This window comes from Coccinella septempunctata, chromosome 7 (genome assembly GCF_907165205.1).
Source record: "Coccinella septempunctata chromosome 7, icCocSept1.1, whole genome shotgun sequence".
Lineage (NCBI taxonomy): Eukaryota > Metazoa > Arthropoda > Insecta > Coleoptera > Coccinellidae > Coccinella > Coccinella septempunctata.
The window spans coordinates 20498023-20525498 of NC_058195.1; the positions used below are offsets into that span (position 1 = coordinate 20498023).

The window sequence follows — 27476 nt, forward strand, 5'->3', positions numbered from 1 at the left end:
AATCAATGAATACTGAATAATACCTTTACCGACAAATTTAGATTTGGACAATACTCTTTACCTCCGAGATCCTGATACATTTTCATTAAAACCTGCAACATCATTGTACAAAGCATATTTTATAACATCACAATCAGTCATCCATGCATGTGTTCAATACTGATAAGAAGTCCCGTATGAATCGAAAAATAAGATCTTTTTCCGCCGACCCCTTAATGATAGCACTGTTTAACGTACACGAAATTAGCTGTTAATGAACCCTTTTATTGGTTAATTTCCTATTAATGCATTATATTCATGAGTAATCGAACACAGAAGTATTCAGCAGCTTCCCAAATAATTATTTTATTTGAATGTCGCATTGGTTTTCGTAGTACCTAGCGGATAAATTGAGAAGAGATGAATTGCAGAGGTTGCAGAAAAATTATGATGGTTAGAGATTAATCAATATAGAGACAGGTTCACCGCCGAGAAACGATAATTCAGCAAAATAAGGGTATGCGGCGTATGGTAAATAGTAATTGAAAGACCTTTTTAGCGAATACCTATATTTCGACACCAATTTGTGTCATCCTCAGGGTCTGAAAAGACAAAATTACACAAACACAACACAATAAGAGAAACTCACAGCCAATGGTCATAAAAAATAGGCTATAGTCATCAGCAAGATCAAGTAGAATCCCCTTAATGCTACCTATGGGTAGTAATCCCAGCGCTATCCTCGCTATTATAGTGATGACTGAAATTATTAAGAGAGCCTGTATTGTTCTTGGACTCACCCTTCCATTCATCTGCCATTACGTAGATGATATTATCACGTCTGTTCCTGAGACTGAGATAGACAACGTCCAACAGCAATTTAATCTGGTTTTTGAGGATGTTATTTCCTTCACAGTAGAGAGAGACCAACAATGCAGTTCCTCTTCTGGACACCTTAGTCATTAGAACCCCTGATGACACATTAATTACATACTGGTACACAAAACCAGCCAGTTCTGGGAAGTTTATCAACTTCCAATCGTATCACTCCTTCAAGGTGAAAACGAACTTCATTTTGGGCATGAAAAAACGAATCTATGCAGTAACACATGAGAGTAGAAGAGATGCCTCGTTACAAAGATTCAAGAAGATGCTATATGATAATGGGTACCCCAGGACTTTGATTAATAGACTTTTTAACAATGTTCCTGTTACACCAAGCTATGATGGATCTCTTGGAAATGATTCTGTAGCACCGAATGAACCAACAAATCGTAAGAAAATTTACGTTTCTTTTCCCTATTTGGAAGGACTTTCAAATAAAATTTCATCTATGCTTTCCCAAATTGGTGAGGTCTCAGTAAAACTAGCTTATTCAAACCTTAAAACCAATATAGGTTTGTTTAGGGCACCAAAATATAAGATTCCTGAAAAGAATGCTTTTGAGGTAGTTTACCAGATTGAGTGTGGTGATTGCGGTGGACCTTATATTGGTCAGACTGAACAACATCTCTGTAGGAGGATTTCACAACATAAAAGTGACGCAAGATTACACCCAGAAAAATGCGCACTAGCCAGACATATTAATGATACGGGACATCGTGTTAAATTTGATGAAATTAAAATTTTGGATTCTCACAAGAATCTCAGTATAAGAAAATTTCTAGAGATGTACTATATTGTTGGTGCAGATAGGAAGGCAATTAATGAACAGAGTGATATTAAGAACTTGAGTACCATTTATTGCAACATTCTTGAGATTGATCGGAGGAGATGCGTTGTTTGATCTTGATGTTTGATGCTTAGTATAGATGTAGTAGAAAGGAAAATTATGTGTGAATAATATGTATTTGCTATTGATGCATTTTTGTAGTTCTATAGTTCATAATAGATAAAATTTGTATTGCATTATATGTAGACTTTATTGTTTTGTTGTTTGTATATTTTATGTTGGTCTGATAGCTGAAAGAAGAAGAAAGTATATCGATGACATTTCATGTCTAACCTAGAAAATAGCAATGTTAATTTCTATGTGACATTTCAACTTTAAGAAGTATATATACTTCATTCACTTTTATTTTAGCAGTCGGTTGGGCATGGAAATTTGACACATTTCACTCTGTATAGTACGAAAATGTGAGGTTATGAAGCTTGTCAAAACATTTTTGGGTTTTAAATCAACGCTATGTTGCCCGTTCTACGTAAAAGTTTCTGTTATTACGTATTTTATCACAATGTCGAATCTGTTCGGAAAATATGTGACGAACATAATTGAAGTTTATGCAAACTGATTGAAGGCATACCAAATCCAGTTATTTGCATGGAAAATACAAGAGATCAGTATGATATCACAATATGCACTAGCTTGAGGAGAGTTGATGTTCGTTATCTTCTTTGGCTTACATCATTTGTAGATTTCAAAAATATTAACTCGAAGATGAAATGCATATGCTGCAGTAGTTGGGAATGAGTATCTCCCGAAGGAATTAACAGATAATTACAAGAATGTTAAATTCTTCAACAAAAATCATCTTGCATCAATATAAGTAAAAGGAATTGAAGGAAGTTTCAAGTTAAGATGAACTTCACCTTTGAACAAAAATTTCACAAGTGACAGGGTAATTTGCGCGTATTTGTGGCTATTCATCTTAATACATTGATGTAATAATAATAATTATAGGTATTTATTAGTACCTTAAGACATTTACATTGTATAGGACAAGTCAAATGAAAAATAGAAAAATCCATTTCAGGGAACTTAGTCTCCGATGACATTTATCGAAAATCCTGTAGTAAACTTTTCGCATTAATTCACTCAAACATAAAATTCTCGAATGCCACCACTTTTTTGGGTCTCCCAATAGAAGGAAATTCTTTGTCATCCTCTTCATTCACAATCTTTCTGATTGTGGAAATATTCAGCTGAAATATAAGTCGTTTAGATTCAGATGAAACATTATATAAATTCTCTTACATTGAATATGTTCGCTACCGTCTGACGTATTGTGGATTTGAGAATATCAGGGTATAACTATCTGAATGAGCGGAACTGAATTCTAAATGGCACTTCTTGAAACCCTGTCTCTTTTTTCAGTCACTTTCGGCATTTTCGTAATATAAATTGATATTAGTTGTAGCAACGGCGTTATGACATTAACGACATTTCATGAGTGCCAACTTAACTTCGTTCTAGTTACAAAAATTCGAGAAAATTATTTCATGGCCAACCGACTGCTAAAATGAATTTGAATGAAGTATAGTAGAAAATTTTGCATTAAGGGGATTCTACTTGATCTGGCTGATGACTATAGCTTATTTTTTATGACCATTGGCTGTGAGTTTCTCTTATTGTGTTGTGTTTGTGTAATTTTGTTCCACTGACAATTTGTCTTTTCAGACCCTGAGGATGAACCAAATTGGTGTCGAAATATAGGTATTCGCTAAAAAGGCCTTTCAATTACTATTTACCATAAGCCGCATACCCTTATTTTGCTGAATTAATCAATATATCGATACTACAACTTCAGCTTACACCTGCTCCACTCATTCTTTAACAGATATTATAGGGAACGATATCAATGTGATTTACTCAAAATGTCACAACTCGAATATGCCCTCTATGGACTTCTCGAACTGTTCGATCGGCCGCATAAATATCAACATTCCGATATAAATACAGAAAATTTTATAAGGTGTCAAATTTGACTAGGTATCGATAGCAAATTTTTGCAATCAAGAATTAACATTCAATTCGAAACGTGGTCGACGGAAAAATCTTGTAATCAACTCGTTTATTAATTGAGCGATTAATGATCTCGAACATTAACGTGCGCGCTTCTCACGCACGTTAAAATATCTCAATCATTAATCGCTTTCATTAATAACCTATAGTATATCCAAATCCAAGAGGCCAGCCGTAAACATTGCAGCATGCAGTGATCACGCGTGAAGAACGTGATAACGCAGAGGTGTACTAATAAATTTTATTCCGAGAGCATTATATTTCAAAACTTTTTGAGTGTTCCAGTTCCGGTGAAAAATATGTATGCTTATCTACGAGTCTCAGTAATGAACAATTAATCTTGAGTTCCCACTTTAATACATACTATGTATATAAATGTGTAACAATATTTTTTGTAAAAGTGACTAGTCCGTAGTGTCGTCAGAAGATGCAGAACTTTCTTCTAAGTTGACGATGACTGGTGTTATATCATCCATGATATTATCCAATTTCCACATGTCCACCTCAACTTTTTGTTTGACATTTTCCACGCTCTTTCTCCATCTTTCGGAAGTAACCCGTGAGAGAGCCTCTTGAAAAAGATTTCGGACGTCAGCCATTTTAAATGTGGTGTTTTTATCTGCCACAAAATTCTTAACATCAGCCCAAATCAATTCAATAGGGTTCAGTTCGCAGTGGTAGGGCGGTAATCTAAGTACAGTAATATTTTGGGCCTTTGCGGTTTCATCCACGATGTATTTTCAACAGTTGATATTTTATGAGGTCAGGGGTGAAATCAATATTTTTCTACCTCAACCATTGTTGGATATCACTCTTTCTGGATTGTGAATTAGGAATTTTTTCCATTTTCCTTGAATGGTAAGGAGCATTATCCAAAACTACTAAAGAATTTTCCTCCATTTTAGGAGGTATACCCTCGAACCACTTTTCGGAGGACTGACCATCCAGTTCTTCATGGTAGTCACCAGTTTTTTTGGATTGGAAAGTCCAGAGTCCTCCAGTTAAAAAACCAGTGTCACTGCCAATATGACGCACTATAATTCTTTGCCCTTTGCCTGGAAAAATATATTCACTTCATTTGAAAAAGAATGTTGAAATTGTTTTCCACTAAAAAGATACTTACATCAAGTTTCACAAAACTTTGATTGCCCGATCAACGATTTGGCATTCGATTTCCCGAAGGAAATCATTGAAACTTTCATATTTCCGAATATATTGGAGGAGTAGCAGTTGAAAATCATTAAATGGGCGTGTATAGATAATTAATTGGCGCAAGAATGATATTCAGAATGCTTATGACCAACTTATCGACTGAAAACTAATTGACGTTCATCCGTCAATCGATTTTTGATTCTCTGATCAAGCTTTATGAAACCGAGGGTTAAACGAGGGTTAAACTCAAAATTCAAGACCTTACCAGACGGATTTTTTAATCCAGTAGATAGTCCAGCAAGTAACGCTTGCCGAGAAGATGTAACGGTTTCATCGGTCCACACTTTGGATTTAGTATGACCGGCATTTACCCAAGTTTCATCCAAGTAGTAAATCTTCCTGTTTTCATTACGGAAGGCCGTAATTTTCGTGAGATAGTTTCTTCTCCAATATTTAATGTCGTCACGGTCCATTAAAAAACTGTTGCGTTGGCGACGTCCATATTTGAAATTAAGTTTTTTCAATATAATAGAGGTACTCTTCTTAAAATTTGGCGAGTCTTCATTAACTATTTTTAATACTTCCTCTATAGTCGGGTGTTCATTTCTCAAGAAAAACTCGTGAACTTTTCGCCGTTTTACATTTTTATCGAAATCTGATAAGGACTCCCATTTGGTGGTCCGATTTTGATTTGTTGTCGGCTGTGATAGAACACCGGAATTTATGTATTCGGAAATAATTCTCCTAACACTTCGAGCTCCAATGCCAAGTCTCTCAGCAACTCGGAGTTCTACGTCCTTTAAACACATTTCTGCATTTTGAATAATCTCAATTTTATAAGTATTAAAAATCATTTCTTTTATCTCGGCACTGAAGTGTCGTTTCAGACGTCTCTTTTTTGGAGGACTTAAGTCAACACGCGATTCCTCAGCAGTATCAGTACTTGGCCTTATCTTAAATGCTTGTAACTTGAATAACTTGCTACAACTATAAACCAATATACGAAAGAAAAAGCAATGAATGACCTCTGCAGTTCTGCACAACAATACGCATACAATCAATGAATCAAACGTAATGCAGTTCTGCGGAGGGCTTGTTACTCACGCCTGCAAACATATGGCGTTCCTGAAGCTTTGACCAATAAGAGGAGTACCTCGAATAAGATCACGCGTTAGTCAGTTTGTTTACGCTGGCCTCTCGGATTTCGATAGACTATAGTTGATTAAATAACTTTTTCGCCGCATTTCTTACTACTGGACACAGTTAACCAAAGCTACCAAAGAGACTATAATCGTTGCCTGCTACTGGATTAGCATTTCTGTCTTGGAAGACAGATTTCTAGATGCAATGCATGTATGCTACGATGGTTTTTTATTTCGCCCTTGTAGTGAAAATGAACACTTTTGAAAAATCAATATGCAGTGTGATATGTTAAAAAACATAATTTAGTGAAGTCACGGACAACAGAAAAGTGAGAATTTAACTGTCCAGCGAGCTGTCTAGTGAAGGTAGAGCATGGGTAGGTGTTGTAACGTGGTTAACTCGGAGAAACCTCATCTCGAGCGCCAGCTATTCTTTTCAATAGGAAGAATAGCAAACCTACCAGAGTAGCTGCTAGCCGGAGACAGAGCTCGCTGTTATCTAGGGTGGTAGCGACAACGAAGAAGTCAAAATCGAATTATGTAAAAGTTTATTCACACCTTCAGAAACTAATTACAAGGGAGATATGTGTAGGTATGAAATATGAGTGATCCTATAAGCGAACATACATTCGGGAAATCCTATCCGGTCACGAGCACTTTATGAAATTTATACCGGGTGTAGTGAAAAATTAAAGGTTCAATAAAAATGCGCCAACCAGAACTGACGGAACGAATACTAAGGACTTGCTATACGGTATCGGTATGTAGTTGTATTTCTCCGGAAATGAAACACAACAAGGGCGGATCTGTTCGAGACTTTTATTCGCTACCCCAAGGGCTATAACGCACCATGACTGATAGCGAAGAAAAGGTCTATTTTTAGCGCAAACACGGGATTTCACTGACTACGAGCGGTATCTCTTATTCTCTGCCCCAAGGGCTATAACGCGCCATGACTGACAGAATAGAAGAGATTTCGGATTCAACACTTATGACGCGGAACGCGGACAGGGGGGTTGACGGGACTTTCCCTTCAGTACCCCAGGGGCTTACGCGCCATGACTGATAGCGAAGGGAAAAGTCAGACTCGCGAAACAGGGTAAAGAACGATAAAATACAACAGAAAGCGATACAGTACAGCAGTGTCAAAGTTAAAGAAGTAACGGCGTAGGTCTAACAAAGAAACTGAACGGTACAGACGGGGACCTACCTCCTTTGTTTCAAGCACTCGCGGGAACTCAAAGGAAAGAAAAGAAAACTAAAAAATTAATTCTAAATAGCACTGATGCAAACACAAAATAATTATTCTTCAACGGCGAAAAAAAACGGTAAACTAATTTAAGTAAGAAGAGCTGAATTTAAAACAGAAGTCACCACGTTAAAACTGAAAAATCGAAATACTGAAGTAACCGAGCAAAGTCAAAAAGTAAGTCGAAGAACTGAAGTAAAAGTGACCGTCGCGGGGGAAAATTTGCTTTTATAGGCAAATCCCCTCTCACGGTAAAAATCTGAAAATTCCAGAATGCGACAAGAATGAAAAACGTCGTCAGCTCCGGTTTATCGCATATCAACACATGAAAAACATCGAAATCTTCAGCGGCATGTAAGAAAAACAACGTGAAACACAGATAAACGGTTTTTTTACATTTACTCTGCCTATCGCAATGAACGTACTGAATATTCGAGAATTAAAATATTTTCAAAGACGGAAATTTAAAATGAAGGAAATGCACTAAAATGAACTCCAATTTTCTTCAGAAAAATGGGGTTCATTACACCCTCCCTAGTTCGGAAGAAATTAACTTACGATGAAATAGTGAGTTTAATTTCACGACTCTATCTACCCCTAGAAATAATGACCTTACTTTCGCGCGCGCCACCTATAAGTGCACATGACCAGACTCACAAATGGTACCTATACCTATTCCTCTCTATGGTTGGCAGTGGTAGTTCCAATGCGCACGCAGAAACGTCAGCGTCAGTCATTTCGGCGCATGTCTCCGCCATCTTGTCAAAGAATTTTGTTCAGCGTTCCGTGCGTGGATGTTCAATTATTATAGTGGAAAATCTTCTTTCTCCATGTGGAAATCCATCTTCATCGCTGGTCGGAAACGTGCCATGCTTCATCCCTCCGGTGAGTACCTAATTTAACTGTGTTTGGCGGATGTTGGAATTCCAACATTTGTAGGTTACCCAGGATTCGTGGGAGCTGCAACAGGTGGAGAGCCTCCGACAGTTCGACGTGGGGCTCAATGGACCGGTTCACCCTTTCCGACCTGGCTACACGGACGTTGGGACTCTCGGAGCCGGCATGAGACTTGCAGGTGGGTAATTTCTAACAATAAACTCTCCGATCTTCATCGTTCCTCGTGGTCAACCTTTCTTCTTGGAACGGTTTTTCTCTGCTTTCTGTTTTCAGGTAGACGGTGTTTTCTTCAGGTAGACAGTGTTAAATTGACGGTACAATAATTTCGCTTCGGTTCAGAATGGAAATTGGTTAGATCTATTGGATTAATAGACGTATATACTCACTTGTAATGTGAAACAGTATCCTAATAACAGATTTTTCAGGCAGTTTTAACAGGTTTCATTTATATTTAATTGCATGCTGAACGGATAAAAATCTGTAGATACAATATTTTGGTCAACGGTGGTGCATGTACGGAATTTGAACGGAATTGTTACGGTGTAGTCGGTTATAACTATGTTTAGTAACGGGCTTCAGATTAACGAGGTTTCTCCTTGCAGGTGCTCCCTACTGGCTGACATGCGGAACTTGTTGAACTTCTTCCGGGGTGGTTCTTCTCGCTGATTCTTGGAGACAGATTGTCTGGATGCGCTGGTTCTGGTTGGCTGAGCAACTACAGTTATTCAGACAAACAGGTAAACGGAAAATAATAATATAATCGGTAAAAAAAAAAAAAATATATGTATTCGGTAACGGAAAAAAATAACGGATTTCCTCCTTGCAGAAGTTATTTCTATAGAACGGTTAACGGATCATGACAATAATATATATTATGCATGAACTGGTTTTAAATCTTTAATGTGTATGTTAGTGATTTTTCTACCCTCTGTATCTTTCAGGTCGTAAACGACAGGTGTAACAACTTTAACGACGGTAAACGGATCGGAAAATTTCGGAGCCAACTTGGCGGCGAAACTGTCAACGGCCGAGGATAAAGGACGGTCCCGGCGTAGAACTTTATCTCCCACATGGTATCGGATTTCTCTTCGTCGAAGATTGTAGTGGTTAGCCTGTTGTTGGAAGGCACGGTATATTTTAGTACGGACGAACTCATAAGCCTCCTGGAGATGTTTGATTTGTTGAGTACGGTAAGTCATGTCTCTGTTTTCTTCTTCTGTACGGTTGGATTCTCCGTTCATTTCTTCATTGTGGGGGTTTGTCGAATAAATCGCCCTCGGGACTTCTAGTTCCCTTCCATAATATAAGAATGCCGGTATACATCCAGTAGACTCCTGTTTAGCGGTGTTGATGGCAAACGTTAACTCTCCTATCTTTTCATCCCAGGTTCTTTGATCGGCTTCACAAAACTGTGCTATCATGGTCTTCAGGGTAGGTACGGTTAGCTCTTTCTACAGGATTGCACTGAGGAGTATACGGTGGTGTGAAACGGTGAGCGTATTCAGCTCTCGGAGACTGTTCTTGAATAGTCTGCTGTCAAATTGTACTCCGTTGTCAGATATTACTAGTTTTGGGCAACCATATTTCAGGATAACTTGTTCGTAGAGGGCCGAATAAACTGTTTTGGCGGTGGCTTTCCGCAACGGACGACACTCCACCCACTTTGTGAACCGGTCTTGCATTACCACGATGTAGGAGTTTCCCTTTTTTGACCGTGGCAATGGTCCAACTATGTCCGTGGATACTTCTTTGAACGGCGCATCCGCCATTCGGTGTGGTTGCATCTTACCAGGGGTTTTCTGTTGCGAAACTTTGTACTTTTGGCACGATGTGCAGTTCCTCACGTATTTCGCAATGTCTTTAAACATCCCTGGCCAGTAGTAGTTTCTGGCTATCCGTGCAATCGTTTTGGCAATCCCCATGTGACCTGCTAGTTCTGAGTCGTGGTTTTCCTTCAGTACTTCGGTTCGCTGTTCGGTCGGTACACAGAGTTTCCAGGGTTGGCCGGTTCCATCTTCTGTGAAGTCGGATGAGTCCCAGAAATGTCGCAACAGTTTCCCATTTTCAACGGCGTAGTCAGGAAAATTTGCTGGGTCTTTTTCCACCTCCTGTAACTTCTTGTTGTACCATTTGCACTGGGTTGTTTCTATCTCGGACAAACATACGGAATCCCGGGACGGCAACGGGTTTTGGGACAGGCTGTCGGCTACTTTGTTCATCGATCCTTTACGGTACTGGACTTCGAAGTCGAATTGCTGAAGGAAAACGGCCCATCGAGCAATTCGTCCGGACGGTGACTTGATGGAGTTTAGCCATTTCAGACTCATGTGATCGGAAATTACTGTGAAATGGAATCCTTCTAGGTACGGTCGCAGTTTCTCTATGGAAAATACTGTGGCGAGACATTCCTTTTCGGAGACGGAGTAATTTTTCTCTGCGGGGTTTAGTGTTCGGCTCACATAGGCGATTACTCTCTCCTCTCCATCGATCACTTGTGTTAGGGCACCTCCAAGGCCCATGTCACTGGCGTCGGTTTGCAGAACGAACGGTTGGGTGAAGTCTGGACAAGCCAGTATCGGAGATTCTGTGAGTTTTTGTTTCAGAAGCTCGAAGGCCTTCTGTTGGTCTTCTCCCCATTTCCAGCGGTGTTTCTTCTGCAGCAACCGAGTCAACATGTCCAAGGTATTTTAGGGATTTTCGCACAAAGTCACACTTGTCGGGGTTGAGACAAAGATTGGCTTCTCTCAACCGTCGGAATACTTCTCTCAAGTTCTCCAGGTGCTCCTCGAAAGTTTCCCCCAGGACAACTATATCGTCCAGGTAAGCGAACGCTTCCGGTTCCATTTCTGGGCCAATGACGGTGTCTAGGAACCTCTGGAAGGTGGCTGGGCTTGCATGTAAACCGAACGGCATCACGGTGAATTGGAACAGTCCCCTTCCCGGAACTGTGAAGGCAGTAATCGGACGGCTCTCCTTTGCTAATGGTATCTGCCAGTACCCTTGTTCCAGGTCCAGCGTGTACTTCGCTTTTCGGAGTTTATCCAGAATCCCAGAAATGTACGGCAACGGGTATGCATCTTTTACAGACACTTGGTTAACAGCACGGAAGTCGATGCAGAAACGGTACTTTCCGTCTTTCTTTTTGACCAATACAACAGGTGAACTCCACGGTGACTTGGAGGGTTCAATCACTTCTCAGCCAGCATACGGTCCACTTCCGGATTGAAAATCTCTTGCATTTTCGGGTTTAGGGGTCGGTATCGTTGTTTGATCGGTTCGGTGCACGGTTTCAGTTTGATCTTGTGTTCAATCAGGTCGGTTGTACCATACAGGTCTTCGAACTTCTTTAATTCCTCGGCCAGAAATGCCTCCAGTTCTTGTTTCTGAGATTCTGTCAGTTCCAACAGGTGTTCTTCGGCGGTGTGAACTTTTGCGGTGGTTTCGACGGGAGTCATCGGTTTCGAGATCAGTCGGCCTTCCAGAAAGCACTCGGCGGTACTGAGATTTACGGAAAACTTGAAAGTCGACAGAACATCCATCCCCAGAATAATGTCTACCGGTAAGCTTGGTACCAGTAAGAATTTCAAATCAGGTAGTGTGTAATCGGAAATTTGCACGGTGGTGGTGTACAGTTTCGGCGTGACGGTGGTTTTTCCGTTCGCTATTACTGCAAAACTGTTGTGCATCGTTTGTCCTGTGATTCCTTTACTTTCACACTGATCGGATACGGCCTGACTGCAAAAACTCCTGGTCGCTCCTGTATCTATCAGTGCTCGGAAGTGTTTGCCGGCTATTTTGACCTCTATTAACGGTCGGTTATCATTACAGGTGGTCGGTGTCAGTGGAGTCAAGATTCCGGGAGATGTGGTCGACTCCGTCTCCAATCTCCCCTTCAGTTTTCCGAACACGGGAAGTCTCGTGAGAGAATGTTCTCCCTCTGGCATCGAGAACAGAAAATTTTCGGTGGCCTGCGACATTCTCGACGCATGTGGCCATATCCACCACATCGGACACTCTCCTCCCTGATGATGATTCGGTCCGGTCAGCGTGGCTATTTTCGGTCTGACGGCGGGGTGGCGGTGTTGAAGTTCCTGATCTACCTTCGGACCTGTCTCCAGAAGTTGGACGGTGTGATTCCTGTTGCCGGACTGTTGACTCTCTGGATCTGGGTGGCTTTGGACGGCTTTCCCTTGGCGGAGAAAGTCGCGTCTGGCAGGCCTGCGCCGGCGGTACCGGCTCCCTGTGACCGGTTGTTTGGTGAACCTGTTCTACGGTATCCACAGAAAAACTCGCCTGATATCGGTTCAGCTGACGGGGAGTGTACGTCAGGTGAGGTTCCTCCACGAAACCTGGTTTTGAGGGTGGCCGGGTGTACTGGCTCATCTGCCACTGGACCAGTTCAAAAACTTTTCCCTTACGGAGAAGTTCATCATACGTCTTGGTCTCCTGAAAGGCCAAGGCCTGTTGTAAGGGCGGGATCAACCTTTGTCGGATAAGTCGGATCTGCTCCACCTCGGATGGTTTTGTATAGGTGAGTTTCTGGAATAAGTTTTGCATCCGGGTAACATACAGAAGCAGCTTTTCTTCAGTTCCTTGTGTTCGTCTCTTTATTTCCTCCAACAGATTCTCCTCGTAGTTGACCGGCAGAAATGCTTCTTTCAGTTGGTTGGAAAAATCTTTCCAGTCGTTGAAAGTACCTCTCCTGGGAATAAACCAATCCCTCGCACCCTTCCGTAGTAATTCATAAACTGATTCGAAAACTTGTTCCAGGGATACTTTACGGGATTCGGCCAGCCTCTCCACTTCCTCAAGCAATCCGGTCACACTTCCAGTGCCATCAAAGGAAAGGTTCCACTTGTGTACCAGGACAGCTGGTATTGTTGCTCGGGACTCCGGCTCTGATCTGGCAGGTGTTGTGATAACTGGTCGGTCAGGACTTATTCAAGGTGCAGGTAAGTGTGGAAAAGACACCCATCGTGTAGAATTAATCCATCTACCTTGTGTCGGACCGTCAGGTGTTGTTGTCCCACAGTCCTGTGACTGTGTGAGAGGTATCGCTGGTAACTGTCGGAGTAATGCTGTACATGTCTGTCTTGTCTCATTCATGACCTGTTCTAATGTTGGATTCCTTACAGGTGTATCAGTACGAGAGACATTTACTACTAGTGGAGGATCGACACCATCTCCCAAGTCGATAAGTGATGTCTCGACCCTTGACATCCTCTCCGGTTGGATCGGTGACACTCCAGGTGAACTGGGCACCTCCACATCTAAGGCGCGGTTCTCACTGGAGCGATACGATAAGCGATGCAACATGAGCAATCTTTTATCGCCCGATGCAACTTTTATCTTCGCAACACTCCAGTGCACACTGAAGCGATACGATATCCAAATTAAGCGCTTAATTGTCAATCAATTACGAAATTCTATGCTACTTTTTCCGATTTGATTCTCAATCACATTTCTGTCGCTGAAGCGACCCGGCAGCTGTGTCGCCCAAACCGACGCGATTTCGATATTTATCGGTATAGTATCGCGATCGCTTCAGTGTGCACTGAATTAGTTGCTTCCATTACGTTTGCACGGCTATAAGATATCGGTGTCGAATCAGGGTCGGGTTGCTTATCGAATCATCTGTCGCATCGTTTATCGTATCGCTCCAGTGAGAACCGTGCCTTAGAGAGACTTCTGATGTCGGTTAGATGGCTGCGGCTGTTCACGATTACTCTTTTTACGTAGCTCCTCCAGTGTTTCCAATGCCTTAGCTGTAGTTGCCTTCATTTGTCCAACTAGTTGTAACTGTGTTGTGTCTGCAGTGACAATAAAGTCCAGCCTTCCTTGAATGTGGATTAATCGGGTGTAAATTCGCGAAAATTCGTTAGCTGCATTCTCATAATTGAAGTTCTGAAGGGATTCCACCAAATCGGTGAGTTTATTTTGGCAAATCTCAATCTCCGATGCGGGATTCAATGATGTTTGGGGTAGTAGAGGTTCATTAGATTGAAGTACTTGTCGTAGCAGACTCCGTTTAGTCATCACAGTACCCGGTATCGATTGTCCTCTAGGTTGTAATTCGAAGGTAAGTTCATCACTGAGTAACCGGTTCACATCCATGTTCGACATATTATATTCAACCAAGTCCGATTCAGAACGCACTAATATTTCACACTCGGTATGTCCTCCACAATCCGTTTAAGTTTCAAGTCCGACCCGGTAAGTTAATCGTTAGCCAACCTATTCACTAAAGTTCAAAGTGGGCATCGGTGTAACCCCAAAAAAAAAAAAATTTAAGTCTAAGTCCCGGTGTATCAGAAAAAAAAGGTCGTAAGTCCCGGCGCACCAAAAGCAATCTAAGTCTCGATGTTTCACACTAAAAATTTTACAAGTCTGACGTTACTCAAAAAAAAAAAATTTCAATCAGTCCCACTAAAGTCCGAAAATATTCGAGAAATACCGCACACAATCGCAAGTCGTTTCGTATAGTCCGGAAAATGTCCCGAAATTCGAATCGCACCAGAACGCACAGGTTAAATTCCAAACAGTTTTTCAAGTTCAATAGCCAGAAAATAAATCACAATAATCGATTTTCAGTTTTCAGAAAAATCAGAAATATTTGGTAAGTTCCAACAGTACAGGTCAAAAGAAAATATGAAGCAGGTAGACAAGTTATCAACAGGGTAATAGGTGATTCACTATTAAACCGATAGGTAAATCAAACCTATTAAATTTTACCAATTGCGACAATAAATTTTCAATGTTCGGAAATTCACTCACCTTCGATACGAAATTAAAACAGTTCAATTCAATAAATCAGAAACAATGAGAAATCGGAAATAACTTTCACTGATATAAAGGCGTAATAACAGTTCAGTTTTCAACAACTCAATATAAGTAATCGGCAAATGGAATAATTAATTATTTCTAATGGGTTTCAACAATAGGAAAATTTTCGAAATATAGTCCAATTCAATTCACAGTATAACAGTTCAATACAGAGTGGCAGGTAATAAAACACAAATCAAGTCTATTTTTCACAGTTTCCGCTCAAGAAATAGTTACTCAATGTTCTGAGGTTTTACTCACTGTTTCGGGAATTCACTCACTGTCCGGTCAATGTTTCTCACCTCTGTTGTTTCCTACTATAATAGATTTTGCACGGTCCCTGCTCGGGCGCCATTTTTTGTAACGTGGTTAACTCGGAGAAACCTCATCTCGAGCGCCAGCTATTCTTTTCAATAGGAAGAATAGCAAACCTACCAGAGTAGCTGCTAGCCGGAGACAGAGCTCGCTGTTATCTAGGGTGGTAGCGACAACGAAGAAGTCAAAATCGAATTATGTAAAAGTTTATTCACACCTTCGGAAACTAATTACAAGGGAGATATGTGTAGGTATGAAATATGAGTGATCCTATAAGCGAACATACATTCGGGAAATCCTATCCGGTCACGAGCACTTTATGAAATTTATACCGGGTGTAGTGAAAAATTAAAGGTTCAATAAAAATGCGCCAACCAGAACTGACGGAACGAATACTAAGGACTTGCTATACGGTATCGGTATGTAGTTGTATTTCTTCGGAAATGAAACACAACAAGGGCGGATCTGTTCGAGACTTTTATTCGCTACCCCAAGGGCTATAACGCACCATGACTGATAGCGAAGAAAAGGTCTATTTTTGGCGCAACCACGGGATTTCACTGACTACGAGCGGTATCTCTTATTCTCTGCCCCAAGGGCTATAACGCGCCATGACTGACAGAATAGAAGAGATTTCGGATTCAACACTTATGACGCGGAACGCGGACAGGGGGGTTGACGGGACTTTCCCTTCAGTACCCCAAGGGCTTACGCGCCATGACTGATAGCGAAGGGAAAAGTCAGACTCGCGAAACAGGGTAAAGAACGATAAAATACAACAGAAAGCGATACAGTACAGCAGTGTCAAAGTTAAAGAAGTAACGGCGTAGGTCTAACAAAGAAACTGAACGGTACAGACGGGGACCTACCTCCTTTGTTTCAAGCACTCGCGGGAACTCAAAGGAAAGAAAAGAAAACTAAAAAATTAATTCTAAATAGCACTGATGCAAACACAAAATAATTATTCTTCAACGGCGAAAAAAACCGGAAAACTAACTTAAGTAAGAAGAGCTGAATTTAAAACAGACCACGTTAAAACTGAAAAATCGAAATACTGAAGTAACCGAGCAAAGTCAAAAAGTAAGTCGAAGAACTGAAGTAAAAGTGACCGTCGCGGGGGAAAATTTGTTTTTATAGGCAAATCCCCTCTCACGGTAAAAATCTGAAAATTCCAGAATGCGACAAGAATGAAAAACGTCGTCAGCTCCGGTTTATCGCATATCAACAGATGAAAAACATCGAAATCTTCAGCGGCATGTAAGAAAAACAACGTGAAACACAGATAAATGGTTTTTTACATTTACTCTGCCTATCGGAATGAACGTACTGAATATTCGAGAATTAAAATATTTTCAAAGACGGAAATTTAAAACGAAAGAAATGCACTAAAATGAACTCCAATTTTCTTCAGAAAACTGGGGTTCATTACAGTGTTTTTGCTTTCATGAAAGCGAATGTGTATCCCCTCCACCTATAACATTTCCAATCGCTTTCGAACGCCGGAGTTCGGAAGTGATAATACTAACATGTGAATTCTGAAGAAAGTGGTTTCCAGACAATGCATATGGATCCTCACGTCAGCCCGGGTAGCTCAGTTGGGAGAGTACCTGACCGGTAATCGGGGGGTCGTAGGTTTGAATCCTGCTCTGGGTGGTACTTTTTTCAGATTTTACTTTACTTTTTCAATTCCTGTTTTTGCAATGTTCCCATTTGGCGAATAGCGTTTTAAATTTTGCTCTTGGATAGTCTTTCCGATAATGAACAGAGGTAGCTTTGCCGTGCCACCAGTTTAGATCATCCCTAATATCAGTGATATCCATCAACTACTAAAAAGGAATTCCTTCATATCAATTCGTTTCTTTTTCTCATCTACTTGAAAAAATAATAGATGTGTTCAACTGAACATTGAAAATATTCAACTCGTAACAACAATACAATACAATATTTTAATAGTTTGTGAGGCCCGTTTCGACTACGGTCGTTCTTAGTTAGATGGCTGTGTTTCGACCAAGTCAAGTGTATCTGCTTGAATTTACCCTCATTCACAAGTTTCATATGTTATTGCAAAAATTTGGAACAATATTTATTATATTAGTTCAAGTTGGTGTGTTTTCTGTTTTATAGGAACGAAAATAATAACGATATTGTGAATGGAATAATGTACCTCTGTTTATTAGAAGTGTTTGTCAGAATTATCATTGTAAAATTGTGATTAATTGTTCTAATAATAGAGCAGTGAGATTCAATTCAATCATCTCAAAATCTTTTGAACAACAATATTCAAACTTGTATAACTAGATAAACACACACCTAGTTAGATAGATCAGATGGAAATTTTTTGGCATATATTAATTTTGTGATCAAATTATCGTTGTTGCCTATTCAAGAGCCCCGGGAAATTTTGATTGAAAAATTATAACATCAAAGCGGACTTACATACATTTTTCCGAAACTCAAAAATAGCAGTTTCCTTCTTCATTATTCCAGCTTCTTTTGTTCAGATTCTATCAAATTTTTAATCTGTACAGGGTGGGCAAAATTCGTTGTCTACTGAGAGGATCTCGAGAAATATAACAGCTAGATGAGGACCCTGGTATCAAAGTCGGCAATCTCCACTTTTGGTAGAAATTGAGTTAAATACATAATATTTTTCAATTTTTCGCGCTACATCTGAACATATGGTTCGCGTGTGTCAAGGAAGGCTATATCCCATTAAAAAACCACTTTGAAAATTCGTCTGAGAATCAAACTTGGCAATCTCCAAGACCCGCTTAGAATCAAAGCCGGCAATGACCGTTCTGGCCAATCAGCACATGTGTGTCGTGACGTTCGTAATACATCTGAATTCCGAGCGTCAATTCCGTTCGTTTTTGCAAACCTTCAAAAGTGTACTTAGAAAAGGAAAAACCCTTCACATGATTGAACGAGTCATCATAAAAAGTGGTCTGAAACAAGTCAATATGTTGAAAGTTAAAGATGTTGACAAACTTCTTGCAACACACTTTGGGGCTACCTGGAGATCAATTGAAGAACTGGATTTTTATGCAAAAATCTTTTCTAATGGAACTCTCGAGGAAGGGCAAGCAGGCCAGAAAGAAGAAAACGCATTGCCAGACATGGAAGAATCAGCAGCAGAAGGAGAAACCTGTAAATTTATCGGAGAAATACCCTCTGTATATGTATAATAAATATGCTATGTTAATAAAAATATTTTTGATTACATGTTTTCTTGAAATTATTTCAATATTGTTATTATTCTATTCGTGAATCTTTTTCAAAACACTTGATATTCAGATCCCAACTGATTTCAGTAGAAACTTTGGTATCAAATCCGGCAAAATCCAATAGTCAGTATCAAACACGGCATTCTCTATTAATTTTTTCCCATTTGAATGATACATTTCTGAGCTCATTTTTGGAGAAACAAAGAATGGTGTAAACCGCAGCCTCCTACGATACTTCATTTTTGAGTTTGACAATTTCGTAAAGTTCTCATAACTTTTTTGTCTTTGAACTTCCAAATCTGAAACTTTCGAACCTTCTACAGGCACTTTTTTACGTAAAATCGACTGATAAGTTCAAAATATGTTTTCATTTCGAATCATTAGGTGAACTTTAATTTTTTTGAATGCAAAGTTTTATTTGAATTTGTTATTTTTGAATTATAACGTATGGAATTGTAACTAAGTATGAAAGTTCAAGTTTCAAATCCGTAACTTCAAAGACAAAAAAGTTATGAGAACTTTTTGGAATCATTAAAATCTCAATTTTTGTTAATAACTCGAAATCTGAAAGTGATAGGCCGATTCTGTTTTCAGATTTGGATTAGAAAAAAGAGATTGAGAATGTGTCATCCATGTTCTTCTAGCTGCTGTAGTTCTCGAGATCCCCTCAGTACAAAACGGATTTTGCCCACCCTTTACACCCGATTTACCTTCACCTCAAGATGAAAACCATACCTAATGCTCAACGTGACGACGAATAGATCAATTATTTTAAATTCTTTTTAGACAAAGATATGAATTGGATTTATTGAACTCCTCAACATCTGAGTCTGACATCAAGTGACTTCTCATTTGAACAGCTTTGGACTATCTCTTGTTTTTAGTTGAATAATATCTCTCTGATTCTATAGATGTTGTTAATATCAGTTTGCTTTTACTGTATTAGCTTCATGCAGGTGACATATTCATTTTATGATTGTGGACTATATACAATAAATGTTTTTATAACATCTCCAACTCAATTATCTTTTCATGCAGTCCACTACTCTTTAATTACAAAATCATACCACCCTCGATTTTGAACAGACGTGCTATGAATGTATTTGTTGTGGTACAAACATTCGATGCTTCTCTGTCTAGCGCGACACTAAGGCAGTGGAGTCAAATAAATTTATATAGCTCCTACATTTTTGTACAGAAAATTGAAGTGACAATGATGTCAGATTCAACTTGTGATTCAATTGTGATTGACGACACTAAGCAACTATCTCACTCAAGTCTTTGGACAATAACAAATATTTATTTTCCATTCCTTGTATCTATGTTCCAAGGATATATCGCGAACCTTTTTTGTGGAAGATTAAAATCTTTTTTTTGTAACATTGAACTTCAATGAATATAAGAATAGTGTGGAAGACCACACTATCACAGTATGTTTCAATATCGGTGTCACTCATATTTTCTTTCTATCATGAAGTTGAACACCTGCTTGTCTACAGTCCTGAGGTCTTCATATTTACTCTCCAGAATTCGAAAAGCCGCTTTAACTTTATCATTGCCAAAATTCCCATTGTAAATCCAGCTTTCAATATTATTCTTTGTGAAGATTTTTCGGTGAATTGTTCTTGCATTCTTAGACCTATCCATTATTCCTACTTGAAAGCAGAACGTTTATACTTTTGTAGCCCTACAATTTTTTTCCTCTAGAAAAATATCTTGTCATCATTCTTTTATTTTTAAATAATATCTATAGCAACTGAACTTTTGATACTTTGATCTCGCATCAGAAACACCTCTCATGACACCATGCCTGACGAAATAAAAAAGTTGTTCGCTTGTTTGAAGCCACTGCAAAGCTCCTTCGAATTCAAAGGAAAAGATGACGCCAGCCAAATCATACGAAAATTGTCTAGATTCAAGGCATACATGTGATGTCCATAGCAGTGGTACGAACATATTTTTTGTGGTACACACTGTCTCTCACTGCTTTTCTGTCCTACGTCCTAACTTTCGTATTCAAAATTCATGTGACAGTGATGTATTAGTCAATTATCTGACTTTGACAGCTATCGACCAATTAGCATCTTATCAACATTCTCCAAAATATTTGAAATGATATTTTGTGATCAATTTATGGAACTCTTATTGGAAAACAATATCATCTCCAAAATTCAACATGGTTATATTAAGAGTAAATCCATCCAGACTGCTGTGTATCAATTCCTCAAAAAAATATTAATTGCTCTTGAAGATAGTGATTTAAACTTTGGACTTTCCCTAGATCTATTAAAAACCTACGACTGTGTTCAGATTACCTTCTGGTAAAATTAAAGAGAATCGGTTACAAATTACTGAAATTCAAATCAAAGGAGAAACATTTAGATCAAGTAAACAAAAAATTGAAATGGACATTCCTCAAGGAGAAATAGCTGGACCGATAATGTTCATCGTTTATTTGAATGATTTCGCAATAAAGTTTTTGAATAGTGAATAAACGTGTCAGAGCATTTGTCTCGATCATATTTTAACTACCCTCGTATCTATGCTATATATGCCCAAGAATCTTTTATTCCTGCATAAAAACAAAGAACTCTTCTCTGAACATTACAACCCACAAAAACTAAATCAAAACATAAGAAAACTATATATATCCTAAAGTCCCAAAAACAAGTTGAATATAGATGTTTGAAATTTTTTAATTCCTTACTAGCCAATATACAAAAAGAAAAAGACTGCACATAAATATTAGTTGCAAATTGAGCCTTACAAACTAGATGATGTTTTGTAGATATAATAATTTAATATATTGACACTGTTTGATTTGTAATTTGTATTATACAAAATCATCTGAAATGAAGCAGCTTATGATTTCAGCCTTTCGGCTTTCACACTCCTCCCAGAGGAACATTCACTTATAATAATAAACATAAGCCTTTATTTTCCAACAGAAACAATGTCCCAATTACAGGAAAATACAATTCAAGTACAGGAAACCAATTTGCAATTCAAACATTTCCAACTCATTAAAAAAAGACCCTCAAAATTACTCTTCGAATATGGTCAATGGAAATAATAACAAAAGAAGTAGTAATAATGATCAAACCCTGCCCATGACTTCTGAAAATGCTGACACTATACAGCAGGGAGAATCATGAAAAATATCGCATCTGTTAGCCAGTGGCGGCTCGTGGTCATGAGAGCTGAGGAGGCTAATAGTTTTCGAAGAGTGTTGGAACAAACTCTTATCAGTCAATAAAGTATACTTCTTCAATATAATGAAAAGTTGCTAGTTCTAAGACTAATTTTCAATGCAAGAGGATGCTATATGCTCCTTTACTTGTTATGCCTTTCGATAGAACGCGGTATATTTTTCAAATCTGAAAACCCCGTTTTGAACCATAAAGTATATTCTGTTTGATGAGAAAATAGTAAATATGGCCAGCACAATAATTTTTCCCGTTTGATCGATCCAATTAACCAATCACATTTATCGTACCAAACAACACTGAAACCTCTATTCTGACGATTTTCGGTAGACTTAAGTGTAATTAAATTTGGTGGAGGTCTTGTAAAGGTTTTAACCACGTGTACAGGGTGGGCAAATTTCGATGTTTTAGCACTACAGCTTTTGAACCAGAGGAGATAGACAAAATCTGATACCCCATTCTCGTTCTCTTTTTCTGAGAAACTAACAAGAGTAGTAGTCATTTTTGGCCACCTTCTTTTGTTTTCGAGTTATAAGCGAAAATTGGAAAAATGGCGATTTCGAAATAAATTTATATCTCCGCTAATACTGATGATAGAGCTTTGAAATTAAAACTGTGAGGGTGGATACTCTTAAAACTGATGAAACGGTTTTTAACAAAGTTTATTTAAAGATATATTTAACACACTGGTGAATTACACAAAATGGCGGATGGTCGCTTGAAACTATTAATAGTGAAAGTAGCCTTTATCTATTCGCATTCCCGACAGAACTGGCTTCTCACAGATTACGTAATCTGTGTGGCTTCTGCACCATTAATAGCACGTGTACCTAACTTAGTTGCGCTTGCGCATTAGGCCGAACATAATATTAGTTGTCAGCAGGTTGCTTTATAGAAGTGGACTGGTCCCAAATCAACTTTGGCCAGCAGTTCTTACTTCAACACCCCCTCCCAAACTGAGGACTTGACAACTAATCAACAGAAAACTGAAAGTTCCATTTAACTGACTTCTATAAACTAAGAAATATAGAATATATATAAAGTATACAATAGTAGATAGTATTTTATTAGAATTTATATAAATCAAGCCTTAAACCTACAACAGGATTGTCAGTGGAACCATACAGAGCTGTTGCTGTGAGGCAATGGAATAGGGTTCCTTATAGCGAACCAACTGTCCTTAATATTTGGTATGGTATCAATACATTGTGTCCAGGGACCGGAGACCCTTCCCACAAGTGATATTATACCATCATATCAACTGAAACTGATCAACAGATACATATGCCATAATGCATACATATCACATAGTAGATCAACATATAAATGACACGACTGATCACATACATAGTATGTTCCATCATATCAGACTAACATGATTAATTAATTCATAACACACATGTGGTCAGAATTTTGGATTTCGCATCTATCATTTCCAGGGACCGGAGACCCTTCCAAATCAAGACACTAGTATTCGTAAGAGTATGTATCCAGGGACCGGAGACCCTTCTTACATGACTCAAATGAACACTTCAACATGTATATTCATCAAAGTATATCTCCAGGGACCAAAGACCCTTCCAATATAACTCGAACAAATATACAACAAATTTTGAGTATTATCAGATTATGTTTCCAGGAACGAAGAACCTTTCCACAATATACAGATAAAACACTCAACAGACATATTACCAAAGTACCTAAGGGATCGAAGATCCTGTCAAGATACTAAGATAAACAACAGAATTCACTATCAGAGTATGTTTGAGATCGAAGATCATTTATAACACTACTCAGATAAGGTATACATAATGACTGAAAAGAAAAGAATTAATATTACTTATGAAATGTTTGATCAAACAGAGCATGTTTTGAGTTTGTCGTTGACTTTTCTCATTTTCTTTCTATAATATTGAATCATTATGACTTATTACTTGGTTATCATCTTATGCTTGGATTGGATATTTTCATGCAAATCAAACCTCATAGAATACAAGGTGATCACGAAACTTAGTGAGCTTTGCTGCATTCAATGGTTTTGTTAGGATGTCAGCAATCTGATCATTGGTATTAATCTTCACAATATTAATTTTCTTATCTCTTACGTGTTGACGAATCAATAAATATTTACGTTCCACATACTTCAAGCGGCTTTTACTTGTGCTAGCCAGACAGTTACGTCTTGCTGCTTCATTGTCTTCATATATATTAACTGGAAATGCTCTGAGACCCACAGTCTCTTCTAATAATTGTGCTAATAATAGAATTTCATTAGTAGCATGAGTAAGTGCAATAAATTCCGCTTCTGCTGAACTTTGTGCTATTGTTGATTGAAGTTTTGAGCACCATACAACAGGATTACCAAATGCAAAAATCACAAAGCCTGTGGTCGACTTTTGACCACACTTATCACCTGAAAAATCTGCATCACAATAACATGACAAAATTGAAGATCCTACTGTGAATTTTAGACCTAACTGACTTGTACCTTTCAAATATCTGAAAACTCTTTTAACTAATGTCCAATGATACTGCTGTGGATTAGCTTGAAATCTAGCCAAATAACCTACGGCAAAGGATATATCAGGTCTTGTGAACATACTTAAATACAGCAGGGAACCTATAGCTTTCTTATACGGAAGATCTGCTTCATTCGTTACTTCCGGAACTTTATGATTTCCTTGAGGAACTAAAGGAGTGTCAACTGAATTTGAGTTTTCCATTCGAAATTCTTTCAACATTTCATTAACAAACTGTGTTTGATGAAGAAACAACTGATTTTCTGATCTAGTGATTTCCAAACCAAGAAATTTTGTAGGAAAGCCGAATTGTTTTACCTTAAAACGTGACTTTAACATATTCACATTTTCCTGAATAAGGTTTCTACAACTACCTGTAATTAATAGATCATCAACATATACTAAAATCAAAATGATATTACTATCTTCCTTTTTCTTATATAAACATGGTTCTCGTAAATTTGATTCAAAACCAGAATCCTTCAGAAAATTATCAAGTGTCATAAACCAACATTTCGGTGCTATAGATAATCCATAAAGAGCTTTTCGTAACTTCAATATTACCTTTGATTTATCAAGATTGATTCCTTCAGGAACACTTACATATTTTGGTCGATCAATTTCACCATGAAGAAATGCTGTTTTGACATCCAATTGTTCAACATGCCAATTCCTAGAAACTGACAATACAAATAATAATTTAACAACTGATAGAGCTGGTGTAGGAGACGCAGTTTCCTCAGGAGTATACTTTTCAGTATCCTTGCATCCTACAACAACTAAACGAGCCTTACACACACCATTGTCCTTAACTGTAAATACCCATTTCAACGGAATACTTTTCATACCTTGTTTTCTTTCCACAATTTCCCAAACTTCATGTTGGTTTATAGCTTCAAGTTCGGACTGAATGGCAGTAATCCATTTACTACTTTCTGAACATGTCATTGCTTCCAGATATGTTTGAGGTGTTTTACTTGTCTGATAGATTTTTGTATCATATACAAAACCAAATGGATTCAAAATTGTGGCATTAACTGAAATTTGCGGCATATCAAGTCCACTGGTTTCATTGCCATCAAAATCATCTAGCTGGGATATTTCTTCATATTCTATCTCATTATTTATCTGAGAGCTAACTGAAACATTTTCTAACATATTTGTAGCACTTATTTTATCAACAGAATTGTTGGAGCTACTCTGTACTGGACTTGTAGTTCTTACAGAATCAGAGTTTTGTTCAACTGATTTCATTTCAACAGGATTGTTTGCAATTGATACAACAGAATTGCCAGTAGGTGGCACAACAGATATGTCCGTAGTGGACGCAACAGAATTGCCTACAGAGGGCGTAACAGAAACGTTCTCACTGGACTCAACAGATTCAGACGAAACTGTTAATTCATCACTTGGGACTGATAACTTTGATTCATATGACTTGTAGGTCAACTCTTCATTTATTAGAACATTGCAAGATGTAATAGTCTTACAGGTTTTAGGATCATACAACAAATAGCCAGTATCGGTATATCCTATTAAATACATTGTGCTAGATCTTGCATTCAACTTTTTACCTTTTGGAACATTTTCATTTCTAACTTCTGCCTGTGAACCGAAAATTCTTATATTTTGCAGATCGGCTTGTTTTCCATTCTTATACATACTGTTTTCTGCTTCCTTGAAATATTGGCTATTCGCCACCTCCAGAAAGGCATTCTTTACGAACTCGTACGTCCTCGTTTCCTCTGGTAGTGTAGCCATTGTGGTGAAAAACGCCAAGAAACCATTAGCATCCTTGATTTTATGTAGAAAATATCCCACTATGATCTTCGGGTCCAACGGAAAGCCCAGTTCCTTGAATTCTTGAACTCCTTTTTCGAATTGTGATACGAAGTTCACCGGGTTCATCTTCGGGCAAAATGTGATTTTTCCAAAATTGTCCAAAACTTCCACCATTTTTTGAACATCATTTTTGCCGAACATTTGGATAAGTTTCTTGAAGGCTTCAGCTGCCGATTCTTCGCTTTCTATTACAGCTCTGGGAGCGTGCTACAACGATGCTTCCAAGTATGTAGCACTTGAGCGTTGTACATGTTTTTCTCTTCTACGCTCATGCTACATTCTGGTCCACCCATGTTGTGCAGTAAAAATTGGGATCTTCCTAGGGCCCTAATGTCACGTTCGACTCTTTGTTTCCATGAACGGAAAATGGAATGACCCCTCAGCTTGTCGCTGGTCTCAAATTGAGGTATTATGAAGGTTGGTATATTGACCTTCTCCACAGATGGTTCCGTTATTGTGCTTCCTGATGAGGTTGCCGGAGGATTCAAGTTGTTTATTTGCTCTGCCAACATCTTCACGAAATTGGTGTTCGTGAGCATTGCAAAAATATTTTCTGGTACTCCCATCGTTGACCTTTCGCTTGCATCGGATTGGTCCATCTCGATCATCTCTTCTTGATTGAACATGCTTGTTGTTGAACACGTGGTCGTCTAGTCTTCTGTTTAACACGTGGTCTTCTAGTCTTCTGTTTAACACGTGGTCTTCTAGTCTTCTGTTTGTTAATTAATACGCACGCACATACACACAGGCGCTGCTACCATGTGAGGGTGGATACTCTTAAAACTGATGAAACGGTTTTTAACAAAGTTTATTTAAAGATATATTTAACACACTGGTGAATTACACAAAATGGCCGATGGTCGCTTGAAACTATTAATAGTGAGAGTAGCCTTTATCTATTCGCATTCCCGACAGAACTGGCTTCTCACAGATTACGTAATCTGTGTGGCTTCTGCACCATTAATAGCACGTGTACCTAACTTAGTTGCGCTTGCGCATTAGGCCGAACATAATATTAGTTGTCAGCAGGTTGCTTTATAGAAGTGGACTGGTCCCAAATCAACTTTGGCCAGCAGTTCGTACTTCAACAAAAACATTATACAGGCACTTTTTTTAAGTAGAATCCAGTGGCGTGCTTGCCTTTTCAGCAGGATTTTTAATTACGAAGCTATGACCCAAAGTTATGTTTTTTTAAATGGGAACACTAGATTTTTGTGCAATTTTTTGAAAGCTTAATTTTTACTGATTTCAAAAATATATAACATCATATGGTTTGTATCAATATAAATAATAGAAAATGGTCAAAAACCTATTTTCTCAATATTTCTATGGTTTCAACTTTTGACGAGCACAGAAAAATAGAGCTTCCTATAATAAGAGCAGTCTC

The 27476-nt window shown here is 38.5% G+C and overlaps 1 protein-coding gene across 2 annotated transcripts in view; it reads right to left on the minus strand.

The window, feature by feature from the left end:
• LOC123318072 (TBC1 domain family member 16) overlaps positions 1-27476 on the minus strand; it is a 443130-nt gene that overhangs the window by 56121 nt on the left and 359533 nt on the right. The gene's annotated exons all lie outside the window — the stretch shown is intronic.